General features: G+C 35.8%; 1 protein-coding gene across 29 annotated transcripts in view; it reads left to right on the top strand.

Annotated features, from left to right (window-relative positions):
• LOC133557521 (formin-binding protein 1) overlaps positions 1–6,000 on the top strand; it is a 204,771-nt gene that overhangs the window by 188,966 nt on the left and 9,805 nt on the right. The gene's annotated exons all lie outside the window — the stretch shown is intronic.

Below are 6,000 nucleotides of genomic sequence, written 5' to 3'. Positions count from 1 at the left end.
AGGTGGAACATATAAAATTATTTGGGGGCCACTTTAAAAAAGATGTGGCTGGCCACATATTTAACGAGTTGGACCACATAAAATAATTTGGTGGGCCGAATTAAAAAGAGCTGTCTGACCACGTAAATAATGCGTTGGACTAAATTAAAAAGATGTGACCGGCCACTCAAACAACAAGGTGGGCCACATAAATTATTTGGCTGGCTTCGTAAATAATGAGGTGGACCACAAAAAATTATTTGCCAGTCACAAAATGTGGCGGGCCACATAATGAGGTGGGATAAAAAAAATTATTTGACGGGCCACATTAAAAATATGTGGATGGCAACATAAATAATGAGGTGGACCACATAAAATGTTTTGGTGGGCCACATAAGTAAGAAAGTGGACCACATAAAATGTTTTGGTGGGCCACATAAATAAGAAAGTAGACCACATAAAATGATTTGGTGGGCTACTTTGAAAAAGGTGTGGCTGGCCACTTAAAAATTGAGGTGGGTCACATAAAATGATTTGGCGGCCACTTTAAAAAAGATGTGGCTGGCCACGTAATTAACGAGGTGGACCACATAGAATAATTTGGTGGGCCACTTTTAAAAGAACTGACTGACCACGTAAATAATGCGTTGGACCAAATTAAAAAGATGTGACTGGCCACTCAACCACATAAATTATTTGGCTGGCTCCGTAAATAATGAGGTGGACCACAAAAAATTATTTGCCGGTCACAAAATGTGGCGGGCCACGTATTTAATGAGGTGGGGTAAAAAAAAAAAAATTTTGACGGGGCCACATTAAAAAGATGTGGCTGGCCACATAAATAATGAGGTGGACCACATAAAATGTTTTGGTGGGCCACATAAATAACAAAGTGGACCACATAAAATGATTTGGTGGGCTACTTTGAAAAAGGTGTGGCTGGCCACTTAAAAATCAAGGTGGCAGGCCACATAACGAGTTGGACCACGTTAATAAGATGTGGCTGGCCACGTAATTAACGAGGTGGATCACATAAAATTATTTGGCAGCCACTTTAAAAAGAATTGGCTGGCCACCTCAACTCTATATTGTTTTACATGAGCTTTCCAATTCAATTGATCATCAATCATTATACCTAGAAATGTAGTTTCATTTACTCTTTCAATTTCTATTCCATGTTTGACTTTCTCTTCTATTGTTACCAAAAAGCATTATTTTAGTTTTACTGAGATTCACAGATAATTAGCGTTCTCAGCGTGGAATTGGTTGACGTGTGTGTGACGATTGCCGACATTTTCTTCGTCTCTTCCGCGAAAGAGATAAATATTATTATTTGATATTTTATGGTAATGTGTTAATAATTTCACACATAAGTCGCTCCGGAGTATATGTCGCACCCCCAAACTAGGAAAAAAACTGCGACTTATAGTCCGAAAAATTCGGTACTTTATTGTGATTAAATTGCGAACGGGAAGTGAACTAAAGTTTTAGCAACTGTCATGGAAAAGAAAAGGGGTAGGATTAAATAAACTCTGCTTCTTACTACTCCTTTTCAAACATGTTGAAAAGGGAAACTGGAAATTGTGATGTATCATGTTGTATACATGCATGTTTGAAATGAGCTCAAACTCAACTCATAATACTAGAACGCAGATGAGACATCAATATCAGGCGGTGGTCATGTGACCCTTTTTGAATGTGCAGGAATGTGAGGAGGAGTGCGAGCTCACTGGTGAATGTGTGGAGGAGGAGTGTTGAACACAAACGCTAATTTCTCCAGATTTGGAAAAAAAAAAGGTCCAAATTTAGAAAACAAAAGGGCGGAAGTGAAAAGACTAATCGACCTGTGATGGTTTTGTTAAAGACACACAAGCTGCAAGACTAAATGTCTTTGATTGTGTAAGCCAGTGTTTATCTAATTTCACCTATTTCCTTGAATTGCCGCCGGGGCGCTAATTACTTTAAAACCTCTTCTCACTCTGGCACTTACCAAAGGCATGCAGTAAAAAATTGAGTGTGACGTAAGGATACCATCATGAAAAGCACATTTAATAAAAAAAAACGTTATTATGGTCTTACCTTTACTTATAGATGAAGCCCATGGCAGCTCCTTCTGATCAAAAGCATCGATAACTTGTTTATAGAAGTCTTCCTTATCTTTCTTCAGTTTTAAAAGTCTCTCTGTCTCGAATGAGATCTTCCTTTATTACCTCCTGCTTCGATTGAAAGTCCAGTTTAGAAAACTGCTATCAGTTAGCTCGGCTCCTCATGTGCGGGCGACGACAGAATTACCCTCGGACAACTCCCCCTCCCGCTCTGCTCTTTATCCCACTGCTGCCACCATGAAGTGTTATTGTATAAATAGTACACTGGGTATTTAGGACTGCAACATGCTTTATTTCACCCCGGTTGTTTACATAGCCAGCATAGGTGTTACATCCTAAAAGGTCTGTTGTGCACCCCCTGCATCATCTCCGTCCCAGCACATATCACGTCACTCATTGTCACTTCTTCTGCAGGCGAGTAGTCGCAAGAAGGATCACTAGCGCCCTCTACCACCAGGAGGCGGGAGTCATTTAATGACTCATATTTGACACACGCAGCTACGGTATATTAATAAAACATAGCTGCTTACTGTTGTTTTTAGCATATTCAATAGCTTGGACCTTAAATCCTACTGAATAGCTCTTAATCTTCTTCCCTTTATACTATTTAAAATGATTGAAATCAGCCTCCTCCATTTTGAAAATGATGACAGGTGAAGTGTCACTCGTGACGTGACGAGTTTGACCCGGTGGAAATTCCAGGCATATGCTAATTATTTGGCGAAACGAGTTTGAGCCGGTGGAAATTCTAGACATGCGCTAATAAAAATAATATTTTGCGAAACGAGTTTGACCCGGCAGTAATTCTAGGCAGGCGCATACTATATACCCGGCGGCAATTCAAGGAAATACTGTATTTGGGTTAAAAACATTTTTAGCAAACCAGTAATTATAGTCTGCAAATGATTTGTTGTTGTTGAGTTTACAGCTCGGCAGAGTAACGTGTAATACTCTTCTATATCAGTAGGTGGCAGCCGGTGGCTAATTGCTTTGTAAATGTCAGAAACAGCGGGAGGCAGTGTGCAGGTAAAAAGGTGTCCTATGCTTAAACCAAAAATAAACAAAAGGTTAGCGCCCCTAAGAAAAGTCATTGAAGCTTAGGTAAGGCTATGCAGAACGAAACTAAAACTGAACTGGCTACAAAGTAAACAAAAACAGAATGCTGGACGACAGCAAAGACTTACGGCGGAGCAAAGACGGCGGTCCACAATGTACATCCGAACATGACACGACAAGCAACAATGTCCCCGCAAAGAAGGATAAAAACAACGTTGCTATAACAAAGTAGATGCGGAAAACATGAAGCTGCAACAGGAAATTACCAAAACGAGAGAAAAAGCTACCAAAATTGGAGTGCAAGACAAGAACTAGAACACTACACACAGGAAAGCAGCAAAAAATACAAATTAAGTCAGGGTGTGACGTGTCAGGTGGTGACAGTACACCTGCTTTGAGACAAGAGCTATATTGATGCATGCTTGGTTATGCTTTAAAGCACACCTGAGAAATTAAGGCCTGGGGGCCACATGCGGCCCGTTAAGCTTTTCAAACTGGCCCACCAGGACATTCCCAAATAATTATTTTTAGATGTTTAAGATGGAAAGTGTAGCTGCCATTATGATGTGCAGTCATGTTTTCTAATGACCATAAGTCTTCAACTATACTAAGTATTTCACTGGCTGTAGTCTGCGCTTTTGCATGATATTTCAGTGACTAGTGTTGTCCTGATACCAATATTATTTCAATATCTTTCAGTAATTTTCTAAATAAAGGGGACCAGAAAAAATGTATTATTGGCTTTATTTTAACAAAACATCTTAGAGTGTGGCGGACCGGTACTTTTTCAGAGGCGGTATGGTACCGAATATGATTCATTGGTATCGCGGTACTGTACTAATACCCGTATACCGTACAACCCTACTAGTGACCATGGTAATCTACGTCACAGCAGGTCAGACGAGGCACTGAGCAGTGTGGGCGGGGAGCGTTTCCACAGAGTGTCAGGGACTGAGGCGGAAGGAGGTTTTTACAACAAAGTTCCAAAGCTTAGTGATGTATCAGATATATCAGATTGTAGGTGGTTTTTGTTTTTTACCCTTTGCGTTCATATTTCACTGTGTTGGTTGCTTTTGGCTTGATTGTAAAATATGTGGATGGAGAGGGGGTGTGATGTTCATATGTTCTCAATATTCAAGGTTTTATCGTTCCTAGAAAAAAAAATACAATTCTATTTTTAAGACGGTCTGTCGTAACATTTTTAGAATTCAATCAGACTTTATCGTGAGGTTTTGTATTGGACACATTTTTTTTTCTCTCAATTTGGCCCCTGAGTCAAAAATAATTGCCCAGGCCTGCTTTAAGGTCATATCCAACAATTGCGACAGACTTTTTTTCCGTCCACCGAGTTTATGATTAATGGGAGACCGGGCTTTCTGCTCCGCTGCTCCCAGTCTGTGGAATGCTCTCCCTGACCACCTGAGGGCACCTCAGACTCTGGATGCTTTTAAAAAAGGCTTAAAAACCCTTCTTTAAAAAAAAAAAAAAAAACATTTTTTATAGATATGCATGCTGGTTCTAGCCATTGGGCTGTTTCTAGTTTTATATTTTATTTATTTGTATTATCTTTTTATTATTAATATTCTTATTACTATTTTTTTTTAACTGTGGCACTTTGAGGTTGTTTGCTCATCGTAAAGTGCTTTTTTACAAATAAAATCTATTAGCATTATTATTATTATTATTATGATTTCTGCTGGTGGTGAGCCTCTAGAATTTTCCAACGCAAAAAAATGTGCCTTGCCTCAAAAAAGGTTGAAAAACACCGGTGTAAGCAACAAACTAAATATGTATGTATATATATGTATATATGTATATATATACATGTATGTATGTATGTATATATATACATGTATGTATGTATGTATATATATACATGTATGTATGTATATATATATATATACATGTATGTATGTGTATATATATACGTATGTATGTATGTATATATATGTGTGTATGTATGTATGTATTATATACGTATGTATATATACATGTATATATATATACATACATGTATATATATACATACATACATACATGTATGTATGTATGTATATACATGTATGTATGTATGTATATATATACATGTATGTATGTATATATATACATGTATGTATGTATATATATATATACATGTATCTATGTATATACACATGTATGTATATATATATACATGTATGCATGTATGTATATATATATGTATATATACATGTATGTATATATAAATACACACACATGTATGTATGTATATATATGTGTATATATACATTTATGTATGTATATATATGTGTATATATACATTTATGTATGTATATATATATGTATATGCACATGTATGTATGTATATACAGTATATACATGTATGTATATATATATACGTATGTATGTATGTATATATATGTATGTATGTATGTATGTATTATATACGTATGTATATATACATGTATATATATATACATACATGTATATATATACATACATACATACATGTATGTATGTATGTATGTATATACATGTATGTATGTATGTATGTATATACATGTATGTATGTATGTATGTATATACATGTATGTATGTATGTATATATATACATGTATGTATGTATATATATATACATGTATCTATGTATATACACATGTATGTATATATATACATGTATGCATGTATGTATATATATATGTATATATACATGTATGTATATATAAATACACACACATGTATGTATGTATATATATGTGTATATATACATTTATGTATGTATATATATATGTATATGCACATGTATGTATGTATATACAGTATATACATGTATGTATATATATATATATATATGTGTGTGTGTGCATATATATATGCATGT

The sequence above is a fragment of the Nerophis ophidion genome, linkage group LG08 (genome assembly GCF_033978795.1).
Source record: "Nerophis ophidion isolate RoL-2023_Sa linkage group LG08, RoL_Noph_v1.0, whole genome shotgun sequence".
NCBI classification, from domain to species: Eukaryota; Metazoa; Chordata; class Actinopteri; order Syngnathiformes; family Syngnathidae; genus Nerophis; species Nerophis ophidion.
Note: the sequence above shows the minus strand (reverse complement) of the source record. Positions and strands in the feature narration are given on the sequence as shown.